The 19,861-nt window shown below is 37.2% G+C and overlaps 1 pseudogene; it reads right to left on the bottom strand.

Moving 5' to 3' along the window:
- The window catches only part of LOC117337326, a 60,863-nt pseudogene that overhangs the window by 17,313 nt on the left and 23,689 nt on the right, over positions 1-19,861 (bottom strand).

Here is a 19,861-nt window from a genome sequence, read left to right as displayed (position 1 = left end):
GATTGAATTTCTAGACTATGCTGATACTAACACAGATAACTTTATTACAAGGGGATATGATCGTCGCCACTATCTATTGAATCAACCCACTTAAATTTTATCAAAAATTGATCGTATACAATCTTAATATATGCAGCATTATTAAGAAAAATATGAAATAAAAAAACAATTAAAAAAGATATTGATCAATTGTCTGCAACATGTCATTATAGCAATGTTAATATGTATGTGTACGAGTTCTAGAAACGGCATATTTCTGAAAAATTGTAATAATAAACAAGAGGCCCATGGGGCCTGTATCGCTCACCTGGTTGGATTAGACCAAATGTCAAAATAATGTTCATATTCAATTTGTTTTATTTGTAAATCTCTAACAATGTTATATATGGTTATAGTGTGGGAATCCGAACTGCTTTAAAGATTAATGAAATCCAGACTCTCTAAGGTCTGAAAGACCTCAAGAATTGTTTTTAGAATATGCATGCATTCATCACTTTATGACTAGTAGCGATTTAAAGGAATTACCTCGATTTCCTCTATTGGGCCCCACCCTTTTGGCCCCTCGGGGGTCAGAGTCACCAATTATGCAAATATCTGTTTCCCTTCCCCCAAGGATGTTTCTGACCAAATTGGGTTCAAATCCATTCATAACTTTATGACTAGTAGCGATTTAAAGGAACTGCCTCTATTTCCCCTATTTGGGCCCCACCCCTTTGGCCCCTTTGGGGTCAGAGTCACCATTTATGCAAAATCTGTTCCCCTTCTGCCAAGGATGTTTCTGACCAAATTGGGTTCAAATCCATTGATTACTTAATAACTAGTAGCGATATAAAGGAATTACCTCTATTTCCATTATTGGGCTCTGCCCCTTTGGCCCCTCGGGGGTCAGAGTCACCATTTATGCAAAATCTGTTCCCCTTCTGCCAAGGATGTTTCTGACCAAAATGGGTTCAAATCCATTCATAACTTTATGACTAGTAGCGATTTAAAGGAATTACCTCTATTTCCCCTATTGGGCCCCACCCCTTTGGCCCCTCAGGGGTCAGAGTCACCATTTATGCAAAATCTGTTCCCCTTCCCCCAAGGATGTTTCTGACCAAATTGGGTTCAAATCCATTCATAACTTTATGACAAGTAGCGATTTAAAGGAATTACCTCTATTTCCCCCATTGGGCCCAACCCCTTTGGCCCCTCAGGGGTCAGAGTCACCATTTATGCAAAATCTGTTCCCCTTCCCCCAAGGATGTTTCTGACCAAATTGGGTTCAAATCCATTCATAACTTTATGACTAGTAGCGATTTAAAGGAATTATCTCTATTTCCCCTATTTGGGCCCCACCCCTTTGGCCCCTTTGGGGTCAGAGTCACCATTTATGCAAAATCTGTTCCCCTTCTGCCAAGGATGTTTCTGACCAAATTGGGTTCAAATCCATTGATTACTTAATAACTAGTAGCGATTTAAAGGAATTACCTCTATTTCCCCCATTGGGCCCAACCCCTTTGGCCCCTCGGGGGTCAGAGTCACCATTTATGCAAAATCTGTTCCCCTTCCCCCAAGGATGTTTCTGACCAAATTGGGTTCAAATCCATTCATAACTTTATGACTAGTAGCGATTTAAAGGAATTATCTCTATTTCCCCTATTTGGGCCCCACCCCTTTGGCCCCTTTGGGGTCAGAGTCACCATTTATGCAAAATCTGTTCCCCTTCTGCCAAGGATGTTTCTGACCAAATTGGGTTCAAATCCATTGATTACTTAATAACTAGTAGCGATTTAAAGGAATTACCTCTATTTCCATTACTGGGCCCCGCCCCTTTGGCCCCTCGGGGGGTCAGAGTCACCATTTACGCAAAATCTGTTCCCCTTCTGCCAAGGATGTTTCTGACCAAATTGGGTTCAAATCCATTCATAACTTTATGACTAGTAGCGATTTAAAGGAATTACCTCTATTTCCCCTATTGGGCCCCGCCCCTTTGGCCCCTCATGGGTCAGAGTCACCATTTATGCAAAATCTGTTCCCCTTCCCCCAAGGATGTTTCTGACCAAATTGGGTTCAAATCCATTCATAACTTTATGACTAGTAGCGATTTAAAGGAATTACCTCTATTTCCCCTATTGGGCCCCACCCCTTTGGCCCCTCGGGGGTCAGTCACCATTTATGTAAAATCTGTTCCCCTTCCCCAAAGGATGTTTCTGACCAAATTGGGTTCAAATCCATTCATAACTTTATGACTAGTAGCGATTTAAAGGAATAATCTCTATTTCCCCTATTTGGGCCCCACCCCTTTGGCCCCTTTGGCCCCTTTGGGGTCAGAGTCACCATTTATGCAAAATCTGTTCCCCTTCTGCCAAGGATGTTTCTGACCAAATTGGGTTCAAATCCATTCATAACTTTATGACTAGTAGCGATTTAAAGGAATTACCTCTATTTCCCCCATTGGGCCCCGCCCCTTTGGCCCCTCGGGGGTCAGAGTCACCATTTATGCAAAATCTGTTCCCCTTCTGCCAAGGATGTTTCTGACCAAATTGGGTTCAAATCCATTCATAACTTTATGACTAGTAGCGATTTAAAGGAATTACCTCTATTTCCCCTATTGGGCCCCGCCCCTTTGGCCCCTCGGGGGTCAGAGTCACCATTTATACAAAATCTGTTCCCCTTTCCCCAAGGATGTTTCTGACCAAATTGGGTTCAAATCCATTCATAACTATATGACTAGTAGCGATTTAAAGGAATTACCTCTATTTCCCCTATTGGGCCCCGCCCCTTTTGGCCCCTTTGGGGTCAGAGTCACCATTTATGCAAATTCTGATCCCCTTCTCCAAAGATGTTTCTGACCAAATTTGGTAAAAATCCAATAAGAACTTTTTGACTAGTAGCGATTTGAAGCAAATGTTGACGGACGGACGACAGACGGACGACGGACGGACGGACGGACGACGGACGCCGCGCCATGACATAAGCTCACCGGACCTTCGGTCCAGGTGAGCTGAAAATGATAGCGAAATCGTTCAATAATTTTGATAGGATATTCTCCAATAAGTCATTCAGGCGAAATTGTATAAGCGATTTATATATTCTGGGAAAAACACGAAAATAATGATATCTGTAAGAGGAAGACATCTTGCATCAGTAAATATGACTTACTCCCAGAATTCCACAGAAGGATCCACTGTAGATGTTGCATTGTCCTTTACACAAGCGACAATAGACATGTTCAATGTACCATTAAATGTCCCGTTATTGACGCCACACGGTAAAAGCTTAACCGAACTGCATCTGTAAAAATAGGGATAGGATATATATATATATGCTCATATATCAATAAGATACATCATCCTAAGACATGTTAACACTTTCTAAACTAAATTTCTCTTTACTCGGCATTGGCTAATGAAGTCGTAAATGAAGGAAAACGTTATCATTTATTAATGTGTACGCAATATATATCTAATATGCATGGTGGCCATATCACAAGATGAGACATTTGGTAATTTGTTTTTTTCCTAACGTCCTAATAAACAGCCAGTGTCGTTTAAGAACGTGCCTGGTTTTGGAGGTGGAGGAAAGCCGGAGTACCCGGAGAAAAACCACCGACCTACGGTCAGTACCATGGCAACTGCCCCAAGTGGGTTTCGAGCTTGTAACCCAGAGGTGGAGAGCTAGTGTTAAAGTGTCGGGACACCTTAACCACTCGGCCATCGCGGCCCCTTGGATGAGACAATAGTACCAGATATGTGTGTTTAATGTGGCAAAATTTAAATTATATCACAAGTCTAGCATTCTCATCGAGTTAATATGATAGTATTCTCGTCAGATTGAGATAGTGTAAAGACATAATATCCCTCGAGATAGTATTCTTATCAAATTGAGATTTTGTAAAAACATAACATTCCTTGGGATAGTAATCTCATCAAATTGAGATTTTGTAAAGACACTACCCAGTGGACACAAACGGAGAACGTCCGGAAAACGTCCTATTCAGGTCACAACGTCCGGGACTTTCCTACAACGTTGTGAGAACGTTTCATGTCAAACGTTAGTGCAACGTTAGCTTTTGACGTTGTTACAACGTTGTAACAAGGTTTTAATGCAAACTTTGTGTATTTGTTGTTAATTTTAAACGGCTTGCAAGTTTACACAAATGCCAAAGACATACCGAACGAAAACATGAAATTTCATGATAAATTTAATTATCTAATTGGCTCGAAATTTTATTTGTCAATAATGAATATGTTTAGATTAGTTTAAAAGCAACCTACGTCGCCTATAATGTGCCCTTATAATATAATATCGATCATTGATTCTTTCCTGATCCAATTTTGCTGTTAGACCTCCTTTTATACCAATAAATGTGATCAAACTCGAACTTACGGGGTTACGATAACAAATCGGTGTTACCTCCATTTATGTTGCAATATATATCCGTCAGGGGGCAATACAAACATTCACATTCATTTCAAAAACATTTTTTAAAACGACTTTAATTTCAGTTTTAACTGCATGAAAATATCATGTTTTGGTTGAAACCGTTGCAATTTTTTTCGGAAAAAGAAATAGATAAAGAGAAGAAAAAACAGTATTGATATTTGCGCGGTAATTTTAACTTCCGGTTCTTTGTTCTGCAAACACACGTGGGCCGTACACACACACATTTCAATCGGACTGTTGACTTGCTGTACTGGATTATGTATTTGCTTAACATATGGAATCAGCTTTCTTCCCGAATACAGATCAGTAATTCAAGGTAAGTTCTATATGATTCGTATTTTGTTTATTACACTGCGTTTGATTTTGACTTGTGTTTATTTACAAACAGATCGGACATGTTATGATTTATCTTCACGTACGTACGTACAACGGATGTACGCTTTTGGTATCACCGGGCATAAGTTTAGTTTTACGCATATTTGTTAACCGAGCACGTTATGATATATTGCCGAAAAGTTTACGGTATATCAATGATTATTGTTTTGATTTTTTCTTTACAGATTAAATGATGATAACTGGATGCACCGAGGTAATCAGAGACATCAGATAGGAGTGATGGGAGGAGAGCAAGCACATGGACACATGGAAATAAAGACATTAAAATACTGTTTAAAAAAACTTGAGTTTTTGTTGTACATAATAGGTAACAATAGTAGAAATTAAAATAATACGACGTTGTGACAACGTCTATACAACGTAAATAAAACGTTGCCACATCGTAACTCAGTAACGTTGTGGTAACGTTGTATGAAAACGTTCCCCAAACTTTCATTTGCAACATTACTACAACCTAAATGCAACGTTGTATCCTGACGTAACTGCAACGTTCTCCAGACGTTGTGTGCCCACTGGGTATAATCCTTGAGTTTTGCTCAACTATTCAACAGCAGTGTTTAGATATTAAGGAATGTCACACGTGATGTATTTTGTTACAAATCTAAAACAAATGATACGTTGTTGCTTTAGTAAGCATTTCATTTAGTCAACCGATTTATGCAAGGTCATACTGACCAGGGAGGGAGATTCTATTTAGCATCAGGCCATGTCAAAACATAGAAGTCGGTTGATGTCAGGAGGACTATAAAAATAGGTACAATGCAAGGAACCGTGAAGCTGTTTAGAGAAAATGGGATCAGATAAAAACAAAACAAAAGCTGGGTCAGAAAAAGGTCACGAGGATGGATATCATGTAGGGACAAAATAGGGTCAGTGTAGGTCTTGATATCATGTAGGGAGAGAATAGGGTCGGTGTAGGTCTGAGTTAACGATCACCGTCCTCCGTCAGGGTTGATGTGACCTAAACTCTTGGCGTAGGTTCAGCGTTCATTGCTTAAGATTGGATTTCTGTATATGGTTGTGTTTTCGTTATAGATTACACTAATCATTATACGATATGATATATATAGTGACATGCTGAGGTAGCCAATGTGATACAAAGGTATCTTAACTTTGTTCTGCTTACCTTTGTTTAATAAGAAAAGTTTGAATAAAGTGCATTTTCAAGGCTTGTTTCATCAATTCCATAAGCATGGCCTCCCAAAAATTACACACGGTACATTTTGTAAATGGGTATGTATTCCTTATTCGAGTACGATGGATTCCTTGATATTTATCTTTGCGGCAAAATTATTATGCTTAAGCATACCATTATTGATCTTCTAAACATTATTTTACAACAAGTTATATCAACTATTAATAACGCGAGGGGTCTTGCTGTGGGAGGAAACCGGAATACCCAGGGAAAACCCACGTGATCGGGCAGGTGACCATACCTGTTCACGTCAGATCGGGAAATCGAACCTCGGCCGCCTATTTGAAAGGCGATTGTGTTACCACTGTGTCACCCGACCCGACCATATATTGAATATCTTATTCATACATGTTATATTGGATATAGTCATTGAACGCCTTGTTTGATTGGAATGTTTATTGAAATATGTATATAAGATATTTTTGAAACCTTAAATAGCTCTTCACTTAAATTCTCTCTCTTCATCAGTAAATTAACTTGGCTTACCTGGGAGTGTTCCAAGGATTTCCACAATGAGACCAAGGAAGTACGGGTTGGAAACTCATGACGAAGTAATAGCAGCCCCAGGCTAGCACCACAATGTAATATACATTGACTAGCACCATCATCACCAAATTGGCCACCCCTATACCTGTAGAAATATACACATATCACTATCATCAAAGGAAAATAATTCATCATGATTGATTGATATTCTGACCTTATATGCATAAGGGGAAATTCATGATCAAACTCCTAACAACAAAAGAAAACATTGCAATTCTTTAAAACATTAATTGATGAATATAATATTTATATAAAAACGAAATGGTTTGCTGGCTTATAGCTATTGTAACTATAACCATATCCTTAATGATACATGTATATTGTACATGTTATATGTACTTTATCAGAATACATCCATGGTTACTCAAAAATATCAATCTTGAGATACCATATGATAGACTGTACAAACAACAGTCATGACGACCTCTAATAAAGACGTGTACAGTTCTAAAGTTGTTACCTTGGAATAAAGGACAGATCTTCCATGCTCCAGTCCCACTTTCACTCATAAACTGACCAAGTCCTATCTCTAGGATGAGGACAGGAGCCGCTCCAAATACCAGAAATAACAGGTAAGGAACCAGGAATGCGCCTGGAAGAAAATTCGTCGTTATACTCCATATACATAGATAGATGAATGGCAGTTGGATGGATGGATGGATGGATGGATGGATGAAAGTTGGATGAATGGATGGATGGATGGATGGATGGATGGAGGGACGGTGGGTGGATTGATGGATAAAAGAAGGATGTTGAAGGGAGGGAGGATGGATGGATGGATGGATGGATGGATGGATGGACTGAATGATTGATTGATTGATTGATAGATGATTGGAAGAGTTCACCCATGCCCACGGAATATGTCTAACTAAAAGCAGGTCCATATCATTTGTGAACCGAATTGAAATATTAGATACATCTCTCAGTACAACTATATAGTTGTAATCATTATCTGCCTATGTGTATTATTTATTTGTATACCTTACAGAAGTATCGAAACATTTATCTCTGAAAATCAATAATAATTATTACCTTTTCTTATGAACGAAGCATTCTATTTAAAACACGCAGAGTATACACACGAATCTACTCGATAGAACGGATATTAATGAAATCGATCGTCACTTTCAGGTCAACTTCACATGGAGAGAGAGTTCGTATAAATCCCTCACTGATCAAAAGGAACATACAAACAAAAGCGACAGTAACGTTAGTTGGATTAGAGTTAGCTCTTTGTGCGTTGAGATATCAGTACTATATATTTGTTATCCCCTAATCAATATAACTGTTTATCTATGGACAGATACATTTGATCCTTACATTAGATTTCCATGCTATGGTGCAGGTTTTATATAAACGGTACCAGCTAGATAATAGTATATAATTGTATAAAAAAAATCGATCGGAATTATCATAAAAACATCCACAGTATACAAACACTGTTATTGCGATTTGGCTAGAAATAAGGGGCCATATATCAATATAAATGATATGATCACAAACAATGGACACAGTGATACGATGTACATATGTTTATGAATGACAGGTCGTTTAAATTTTACTCTAGTCGAATCAATAATTAATTTCAATATAACAACCAAATAGTGGACTGCTATAATGACCAGGCTCCATCATTTTAACCGGTCAACTGTTCAGGATTAGATGGTACACAGACGACGGTTTTTTTTTATCCAAATGGTGGTTTGGCTATGATTAACTGAAAAACAAACATTCAAAGAAAGAAACCATTTGATATATCTGGGGTATAAATTTCATCATCTTTATTTTAATAGAATGTGGTAAATACAAGATGTATTTCCACCAACCTTTACTTGATATGAACTGAAAAAAATCGAATTGTATAAGCCCTGTTTCTTTACCTGGTTCAATGCGCGTATAAAGTGTTATAATCTATATAATTCCCCATACCTGGTTGGAGAGTCGTTTAGAGTGTTATAATCTATTATAATCCCCCATACCTGGTTGGAGGGTCGTTTAGAGTGTTATAATCTATGTAACTCCCCATACCTGGTTGGAGGGTCGTTTAGAGTGTTATAATCTTTATAACTCCCCATACTTGGTTGGAGAGTCGTTTAGAGTGTTATAATCTTTATAATTCCCCATACCTGGTTGGAGGGTCGTTTAGAGTGTTATAATCTATATAACTCCCCATACCTGGTTGGAGGGTCGTTTAGAGTGTTATAATCTTTATAATTCTCTATACCTGGTTGGAGGGTCATGTAGAGTGTTATAATCTTTATAACTCCCCATACCTGGTTGGAGGGTCGTTTAGAGTGTTATAATCTATATAATTCCCCATACCTGGTTGGAGAGTCGTTTAGAGTGTTATAATCTTTATAACTCCTCATACCTGGTTGGAGGGTCGTTTAGAGTGTTATAATCTATATAATTCCCCATACCTGGTTGGAGGGTCGTTTAGAGTGTTATAATCTTTATAACTCCTCATACCTGGTTGGAGGGTCGTTTAGAGTGTTATAATCTTTATAACTCCCCATACCTGGTTGGAGAGTCGTTTAGAGTTTATAATCTATATAACTCCCCATACCTGGTTGGAGGGTCGTTTAGAGTGTTGTAATCTTTATAACTCCCCATACCTGGTTGGAGGGTCGTTTAGAGTGTTATAATCTATATAATTCCCCATACCTGGTTGGAGGGTCGTTTAGAGTGTTGTAATCTTTATAACTCCCCATACCTGGTTGGAGGGTCGTTTAGAGTGTTATAATCTTTATAATCCCCTATACCTGGTTGGAGGGTCGTTTAGAGTGTTATAATCTATATAATCCCCATACCTGGTTGGAGAGTCGTTTAGAGTGTTATAATCTATATAATTCCCTATACCTGGTTGGAGGGTCGTTTAGAGTGTTATAATCTATATAATTCCCCATACCTGGTTGGAGAGTCGTTTAGAGTGTTATAATCTTTATAATTCCCCATACCTGGTTGGAGAGTCGTTTAGAGTGTTATAATCTATGTAACTCCCCATACCTGGTTGGAGGGTCGTTTAGAGTGTTATAATCTATATAACTCCCCATACCTGGTTGGAGAGTCGTTTAGAGTGTTATAATCTTTATAACTCCCTATACCTGGTTGGAGAGTCGTTTAGAGTGTTATAATCTATGTAACTCCCCATACCTGGTTGGAGGGTCGTTTAGAGTGTTATAATCTATATAACTCCCCATACCTGGTTGGAGGGTCGTTTAGAGTGTTATAATCTATATAACTCCTCATACCTGGTTGGAGGGTGGTTTAGAGTGTTATACTCTTTATAACTCCCCATACCTGGTTGGAGAGTCGTTTAGAGTGTTATAATCTTTATAACTCCCCATACCTGGTTGGATGGTCGTTTAGAGTGTTATAATCTTTATAACTCCCCATACCTGGTTGGAGGGTCGTTTAGAGTGTTATAATCTTTATAACTCCCCATACCTGGTTGGAGAGTCGTTTAGAGTGTTATAATCTTTATAACTCCCCATACCTGGTTGGAGGGTCGTTTAGAGTGTTATAATCTTTATAACTCCCCATACCTGGTTGGAGGGTCGTTTAGAGTGTTATAATCTATATAATTCTCTATACCTGGTTGGAGAGTCGTTTAGAGTGTTATAATCTTTATAACTCCCCATACCTGGTTGGAGGGTCGTTTAGAGTGTTATAATCTTTATAACTCCCCATACCTGGTTGGATGGTCGTTTAGAGTGTTATAATCTTTATAATCCCCATACCTGGTTGGAGAGTCGTTTAGAGTGTTATAATCTATATAACTCCTCATACCTGGTTGGAGAGTGGTTTAGAGTGTTATAATCTATATAATCCCCCATACCTGGTTGGAGAGTCGTTTAGAGTTTTATAATCTATATAACTCCTCATACCTGGTTGGAGAGTGGTTTAGAGTGTTATAATCTATAAAACTCCCCATACCTGGTTGGAGAGTCGTTTATAGTGTTATAATCTATGTAACTCCCCATACCTGGTTGGAGAGTCGTTTAGAGTGTTATAATCTATATAACTCCTCATACCTGGTTGGAGGGTCGTTTAGAGTGTTATAATCTTTATAATTCCCCATACCTGGTTGGAGGGTCGTTTAGAGTGTTATAATCTATATAATTCCCCATACCTGGTTGGAGGGTCGTTTAGAGTGTTATAATCTATGTAATTCCCCATACCTGGTTGGAGGGTCGTTTAGAGTGTTGTAATCTTTATAATTCCCCATACCTGGTTGGAGGGTCGTTTAGAGTGTTATAATCTTTATAATTCCCCATACCTGGTTGGAGGGTCGTTTAGAGTGTTATAATCTTTATAATTCCCCATACCTGGTTGGAGAGTCGTTTAGAGTGTTATAATCTATATAACTCCTCATACCTGGTTGGAGGGTGGTTTAGAGTGTTATAATCTTTATAATTCCCTATACCTGGTTGGAGGGTCGTTTAGAGTGTTATAATCTATATAATCCCCATACCTGGTTGGAGGGTCGTTTAGAGTGTTATAATCTATATAACTCCCCATACCTGGTTGGAGAGTCGTTTAGAGTGTTATAATCTATATAACTCCCCATACCTGGTTGGAGGGTCGTTTAGAGTGTTATAATCTATATAATTCCCCATACCTGGTTGGAGAGTCGTTTAGAGTGTTATAATCTATATAATCCCCCATACCTGGTTGGAGGGTCGTTTAGAGTGTTATAATCTATATAATTCCCCATACCTGGTTGGAGGGTCGTTTAGAGTGTTATAATCTTTATAACTCCCCATACCTGGTTGGAGGGTCGTTTAGAGTGTTATAATCTATATAATTCCCCATACCTGGTTGGAGGGTCGTTTAGAGTGTTATACTCTATATAACTCCCCTATACCTGGTTGGAGGGTCGTTTTAGAGTGTGATAATCTATTATAATCTTTATAATTCCCCTATACCTGGTTGGAGGGTCGTTTAGAGTGTTATAATCTATATAACTCCTCATACCTGGTTGGAGGGTGGTTTAGAGTGTTATAATCTTTATAACTCCCCATACCTGGTTGGAGAGTCGTTTAGAGTGTTATAATCTTTATAACTCCCCATACCTGGTTGGAGGGTCGTTTAGAGTGTTATAATCTATATAATTCCCCATACCTGGTTGGAGGGTCGTTTAGAGTGTTATAATCTATATAATCCCCATACCTGGTTGGAGGGTCGTTTAGAGTGTTATAATCTATATAACTCCCCATACCTGGTTGGAGGGTCGTTTAGAGTGTTATAATCTATATAACTCCCCATACCTGGTTGGAGAGTCGTTTAGAGTGTTATAATCTTTATAACTCCCCATACCTGGTTGGAGGGTCGTTTAGAGTGTTATAATCTATATAATTCCCCATACCTGGTTGGAGGGTCGTTTAGAGTGTTATAATCTATATAACTCCCCATACCTGGTTGGAGAGTCGTTTAGAGTGTTATAATCTATATAATCCCTCATACCTGGTTGGAGAGTCGTTTAGAGTGTTATAATCTTTATAATTCCCCATACCTGGTTGGAGAGTCGTTTAGAGTGTTATAATCTATATAATCCCTCATACCTGGTTGGAGAGTCGTTTAGAGTGTTATAATCTTTATAATTCCCCATACCTGGTTGGAGGGTCGTTTAGAGTGTTATAATCTTCATAATTCCCCATACCTGGTTGGAGAGTCGTTTAGAGTGTTATAATCTTAATAATTCCCCATACCTGGTTGGAGGGTCGTTAAGAGTGTTATAATCTATGTAACTCCCCATACCTGGTTGGAGGGTCGTTTAGAGTGTTATAATCTATGTAACTCCCCATACCTGGTTGGAGGGTCGTTTAGAGTGTTATAATCTTTATAATTCCCCATACCTGGTTGGAGAGTCGTTTAGAGTGTTATAATCTATGTAACTCCCCATACCTGGTTGGAGGGTCGTTTAGAGTGTTATAATCTTTATAACTCCCCATACCTGGTTGGAGGGTCGTTTAGAGTGTTGTAATCTTTATAATTCCCCATACCTAGTTGGAGAGTCGTTTAGAGTGTTATAATCTTTATAACTCCCCATACCTGGTTGGAGAGTCGTTTAGAGTGTTATAATCTATATAATCCCTCATACCTGGTTGGAGAGTCGTTTAGAGTGTTATAATCTATGTAATTCCCCATACCTGGTTGGAGGGTCGTTTAGAGTGTTATAATCTATATAATCCCTCATACCTGGTTGGAGAGTCGTTTAGAGTGTTATAATCTATATAACTCCCCATACCTGGTTGGAGAGTCGTCTAGAGTGTTATAATCTATATAATCCCTCATACCTGGTTGGAGGGTCGTTTAGAGTGTTATAATCTATATAACTCCCCATACCTGGTTGGAGGGTCGTTTAGAGTGTTATAATCTATATAATCCCTCATACCTGGTTGGAGGGTCGTTTAGAGTGTTATAATCTATATAACTCCCCATACCTGGTTGGAGAGTCGTTTAGAGTGTTATAATCTTTATAATCCCCATACCTGGTTGGAGGGTGGTTTAGAGTGTTATAATCTTTATAATTCTCTATACCTGGTTGGAGGGTTGTTTAGAGTGTTATAATCTATATAATTCCCCATACCTGGTTGGAGAGTCGTTTAGAGTGTTATAATCTTAATAATTCCCCATACCTGGTTGGAGAGTGGTTTAGAGTGTTATAATCTTTATAACTCCTCATACCTGGTTGGAGGGTCGTTTAGAGTGTTATAATCTTTATAATACCCCATACCTGGTTGGAGAGTCGTTTAGAGTGTTATAATCTTTATAATACCCCATACCTGGTTGGAGGGTCGTTTAGAGTGTTATAATCTTTATAATTCCCCATACCTGGTCGGAGGGTCGTTTAGAGTGTTATAATCTTTATAACTCCTCATACCTGGTTGGAGGGTCGTTTAGAGTGTTATAATCTTAATAATTCCCCATACCTGGTTGGAGGGTCGTTTAGAGTGTTATAATCTATATAACTCCCCATACCTGGTTGGAAGGTCGTTTAGAGTGTTGTAATCTTTATAATTCCCTATACCTGGTTGGAGGGTCGTTTAGAGTGTTATAATCTTTATAATTCCGCATACCTGGTTGGGGGGGTCGTTTAGAGTGTTATAATCTTGATAATTCCCCATACCTGGTTGGAGGAACGTGCAGTATCTTTAATCTATAGATAAAGGGTTGCTTGTGTGGGTTTGGTTTTATTTTATTTTATTTTTTTTTTTATTCATTTATTTTTTGTGTTCAAGATGGATTAAATGATCATATTTTGACTTCTTATAAGAGTAACACAGCAGATGTTGTTCATTTACTATGAGTTACAAAATGTCATCATTGCATCGTGACCACATTACTGTACTCGAGCTAGATTCGAAGAAAATCTCTACTTTCTTTGACATATTCGTTTAATAAATTATATATGACATAGTCACAAGTGTAAGCTACTCTACCATAAGGACGGATTTGTATGCAAACCACATAATTTGTTGTTTTCCTGCAAAACTATAATGACTAGTTTTTGTAATTATATACTGTAGGTTGATATGTTCAAACATTGTTTATACTAAGTCGTATTCTATATCAAGGCCAGTTTTTCATTTCAGGAAGCACCATGACTGATATGTTTTCTGAAAACCTGATGCTAAAATAAGTCATCAATTTATTATCAATCTATGTATGACTCTTACAGGTCCAAATGAGTAATTATAGATTGAACAAGCGGGAAACAGTGATATCGTTCGAAATCCAATGCGTAGAGAACACCATACTTCCTCATGTTCGATCGGGGAATCGACCAGCAGGCGTTTAAATACATGAAAGGCGTGTGTGTATTGCAACAAAACAATCATATCAACTACCCACATTTCGACATGGCCATGGGATATTTGGCCTTGGTTTAGTTTGTTTAATTATTGTTAGGTGGTAAACAACAATAGGTAACTACGATAATGATAATGAGCGTGGTTATTTTCCCTGTCAAGGATGATGTCTCGCTGGGAAATAAATAATGTATGGAAAGTGTCTGGTATGTATTTGAAATGATTAAGCTATACACTGTACATGAGAATAAATCAATATACAGGAGTTACACATAATTAAACATTAAAGTATGGTAACAACATAGTGTAGTCAAGCCAAGGTAAAATCCGTCTTTATAAACAGGTGGTCTTTATAGCCAGTTAAACATATCATTACATAATACAAGGGGTCCTAGGATGACGTCTTATTAGACAGGTAGTCTTTATAGCCAGGTGAACATATTATTACATAATGCAAGGGGTCATTGGAAGAGGTATTTATACAAGGTCGTCGCTATAGCAGGTTTGACTGTTATATCCTATTCAATATTTGAACCGTCTGGCAATTATAATTTGTATAATGATATTCACTTGAAGGTCCAATGTACAAGCCTTACAAATTTAAAGATGCCATTTCCATCAAAATATGTGGCGCAAAAAATGTGCTATTAAACTGTTTCAACATACCATCATACAGTATGATTGCATCTAAATATAAAACTTTGTACCTCCAGTGATACATTAAAAAGAAGTATCTGTTTTGTTATCTACGAATATCACTTAAATATACCTCGGGCAATATCTCAAAACGCCCAACATGTGCTGTACAAATGGTATATATATATTATATATATCATTTCTCGTGTCATTCAAGTTTGATACATTTCAGCAACAAGTATGCAAGACTAGACCGAGAGGTAACCTAAAATATGTAATATTCTACATTAACATATTTGTTCTCTCTCTTTTTAAGAATGAAATGTACAGGCTGATCAAGTGTTGTAGATTTATAATATGATGGTATCTATATTGACAGACATTCTACGTTTTTATGTTTGAAACTTCATTGTAGACAAAACAAATTCTGTCGATATTAAAAGATATGTACAGTATTATAACGTTTGCCGTTTAAGAAAATACTTCTTGCTATACATTATGCTATACATACATATATAATATATATGTACATGTATGCTAAAAATAATAATAAGATATGAAGTCTGTGTATACAATGTTAAAACTATAAGGCATATCGATTTCCAGCTTAAATTTCCATTCAAGATTAACTGTATAATGCAGTCCTGTTTAACTATTCTACATCGATTCAACTATCACTAACATATATTTGTAATGGTGGTATTCAACTCTGTATATCTTTTTCAGTATCCTTATAGTACTCCGTACTTCAGAGTATTACGTAACATGGTGAACAAGTTATTCTCTATGAGTAAGAACGCGCGTGACGCAGACATACCTTCATGCAAAACTGATTATCTTTACTTTTTTACTATTGATTGAAACACGAGTTTTGGCCTCTCTACCACTTACGCCTCGTGTTTTTGTTTTTGTTTAACTTGTTGGGTCAGCGGGAAAAGTGGGTTAAATTATGACTACTCAGAGTACATGTATATATATATAGTTCCTATATACTGATAGTAGAGGGCAGACAGACCCAAACACTTCTGAGCTCCGGCCAAGTAACCTCAGGTGAAGATCGGAGATACAATGCTTGCCCCTATTTCGTAATATTGTTGCGTGAATAAATATGCGACATTTAAATGAAATGTAGTTTAATCAGCATGTGACATGCATACATGCATATTAAATGATATGGCCAAGAAGACATTGATTTACATTCCAGTCACAACTCAATTACGACTGGAATATCTCAACTCAGTTTAAATCGCAAAAGTCATTATCCATGCATCGAGGTGCGTCTCTGTTGTAAATTGCTATATGTTCGGCCATCTATTTGTTTTCTTCAAATAACTGTTTAATTCTTTCTTGGAAAAAAAAATCCCAATTTATGATTCGATGACGGTCCACGTTTGTCTCTCACGATCTATCTGTCTTAAAACGTTTTAAGTAAACATATCTCTATCATACTTATACGAGCTATTGATTCTAGAACAGAACAATTCGGACTCTTAATTATATATATATAGTTTGTATACATTTATATGTCACTCGCCATCGGACTTTTCGAATGTGATTATTCAAAAACAAAATTATCGGTGAGTTGGAATGTTAAGTATTTCTTTAAGAAAATACTACTAAATTCAAATTTTGTTTGATTAAAATCGACAACTCATTCTGGCCTGTTTATGTTTCTCGTTTTTTGAAAATAAGTAACGGCGGAATAAGTTCTTGTTAGGAAAAGTAGTTTTTACTTCTGTCAAATCTGATCGTGCATACGAACAGCCTGTCATACTTCTAATGCTATATCTATTTGACAGGGCTTGTTTAATAAAATAAACGAATAACGAGTTCTTCTGTGCTTAGATACAGGAAGGTTTGTATTTTACGTTTTGATAAATGCTATCAAAATATGAAATGCATGTTAGATTATTTTATTGATGATTATTTTGATAAAGTTCATTAAATAAGTTTGTTATGGTGCGAACATGTTTTTTTATATACGGCTATATGACTTACAAATAAGTGTAAACAATTGGCGAATTAAGGAGAATATCAGCGTTAACAATACATTAATATAGATTGCTTTGTAAGAGAGTTTTATTAAATCAATTCATTTTGCAACATGTTTACATTTAATTCACCAACAAAGGCGAAAGTCAGAATTGGTCCTCGAAATAGTCAGACAAGGACAGGTGTCTTGTTAGACACAGACATTAATCTCTTGAATGTCATCAAGCGGAAAATATAGAATGAGACTTTCGCCAAGTTACAGAAGAGCACATGAAAAATACCTAATTCTATCTCCACTCACAAAATCTCAGGTTACGTATGGCTCGCACAGGTGTTTTGTGCCACATCCCTTTCATTCCGTTAATGTAAATTCATATCACGTCTACTTAAACTTTCACAAACATGTTCAACTGACCGACATTTAAAGTTGATTAAATGATAACAATCATATCCTTATTCAAAAAGTTACAGCACATAATAGCGGCAGACTTGGGTGGCGTATTCCCTGTTACTGACTACTGGTATTAAATACTTTGGCCCTGAGTTACTATAACTACACATAAGTAACAGTTGTAATCTATTGTTCGTCAGCCTTAACCTCACCACTGTACTTAAAGTATAGTGTTAAATTGTCGCCATTACAAAACCAATACTAATAGAGAAAGGATTGATTATTATTGTGTAACAATTTATCGACACCAGAATGTAATTAAAGGACAATTATCTCTGTTTAATGTTGAGTATCAGGAAGGAGCAACAAGCGCCATTTTGGTTTCTCACGCATAACTTTCTTACATGAAGAAAGCTCAACTAAAGGACAAAGGTAAGGTGAATGTAAACTTTTATTATCAGCTTTAATTAACCACACTTGGTGGCCAGGATGGAAACGCGCGAGGAGTCTTAATGTGGAAGGAATCAGGAGTACCCGGGAAAACCAACGTGGTCGGGCCTGGTGACTAATGACAATGACAACTATTTAAGAAAATATGAACATTAACAAATGGATAACAATGATGCATGGTAAACAGGATGGACATCAGTATTGTGAATTGATTTTCTCTTTTATATCAATAATAAATTTTAGTCAATGAAGTAAGTTGATTTTGAGTTACGTAATTGAATAATGTATCAAACGTAAATGTATTTGGTCTGTCATAATAATGTCTAGACATACAAAGAGGTTATACAACGAGTGATTGTTGGATATGGAATTTAATTCACAAGAGTAAGTTATTTTTTAAAAGTCTTTTTAAGAAATAACTTACGAATGTGAAATAAATTCCAAATCCAACAATCACGAGTCGTATGACCTGTTTCTACCACAATAATATCAGCTTGAATCAAAGGGAAACATGCATTAATATCGGCTTGAATCAAAGGGAAACGTGGCCAAGTGATGTGACGTCAATCGTTTATTGATGACGTCAATAACAATTGCAGCTTGGGTCAAAGTTTGAATTCTTGACCAATCAAAAGACCGGAAGGTCATAAACCACTAGTGGTATATAACCTATATTTATCAAACAGTCGGCACATTTACACAATGGCTTGAGAGTGGAATAACACAGATCGTCAGTCCAAACAAATAAACAAGCACACATATGTTATAATACGGTTGAACATACAGCAAGGTACTAATTATCAATGGTGGTATTAGTTTTAATGTGCTTATAACATATCTAGATAATGTTTTCACATAATTCACAGATGATTTTTTAATAGGGAAGACTCATATATGGTCTCAACCCTAGGAGGTTATGCCTTTTTGGCTGACAATTCACGTCTGTTTTTTCCAATTCAATTCCCGTGCAAACATTTTGCTAATAAGCACTCGACATGACTCGTACTTACACTAGCCGAACTCTTACACTCAGGCTGTTGATATATCCATGTCCACGTAACCGACACATTAAGTATTCCATTATTCTACAATGCATGTAATGTGACATGAGGTGCACAAAGGAATTCCTATTAATCATCTGTGTCAAAAACGCTGTTGAATCCCCGAGGCTACAACTTGACATTTAAGGTTCATAAGAATTCATATAATTTTACAATGTGTGATAAATTGAAGAACTATTCAGAGAGGGGAATGTGGTTTAAAAACTTAGCGATTTAAAATATGAAAAGATGTTCGCATTCTCCGTCAAAGCGTTCTAGCAATATTTACCTGATTTTGGGCGTGTGAATGAAGATAGTGTGAAGTTTGCGAGTTCAGGGTTCGTAGATGAGTGTATATATGGGGGATATGTTGACGTGTGTAGGAAAACGCGGAATGGTTATTGAGATTTTAGCGATGGAGATCTGGGGCGGAAAGAACAGAGATGAGGGCTTGTGAGGGGATATTGAAAACAATATGGATCCGCTGGGATATCGGATTTCTGTGGGTGGGTTGGAAGATTGGAAGATTGAATTCGGTAGCACAGGCTCAAAGATGTAAGTGTCTGTGTAGACTTCTAGATATGGGCGTGGAATGGGAATTTTAGTGAGAAACACGTCTGAAATGTATTGCATCCTCATTAACAACATTGAAACGCTGTCATTAATATTTCATTCTCATACGACGACCATAATTAATCTCTTGAGATCCATGTTTAATGAGTCACTGACAAATTTTATGACACATCATTTGTTGCTTCGCTGACTGGTATTTCCGAAATGCGTGTATTATGTTCTCTGATTAATTTGTTCAAGTCGCCGTATTTTAAGACAACATCCATAATAGGGCGGTTTTTTTTTCCAAACTATCCGTATCATGAATTTATACCATTTTGTGTCACAAGTTACATGAGTAGGCCGAGGTTACGCCAACGTTCCTTAACTTATTTTCCCATAGAAAAGCATTACAGATCAT

This window comes from Pecten maximus, chromosome 11 (genome assembly GCF_902652985.1).
Source record: "Pecten maximus chromosome 11, xPecMax1.1, whole genome shotgun sequence".
NCBI lineage: Eukaryota > Metazoa > Mollusca > Bivalvia > Pectinida > Pectinidae > Pecten > Pecten maximus.
This window is presented reverse-complemented; position numbering and strand designations above follow the sequence as displayed.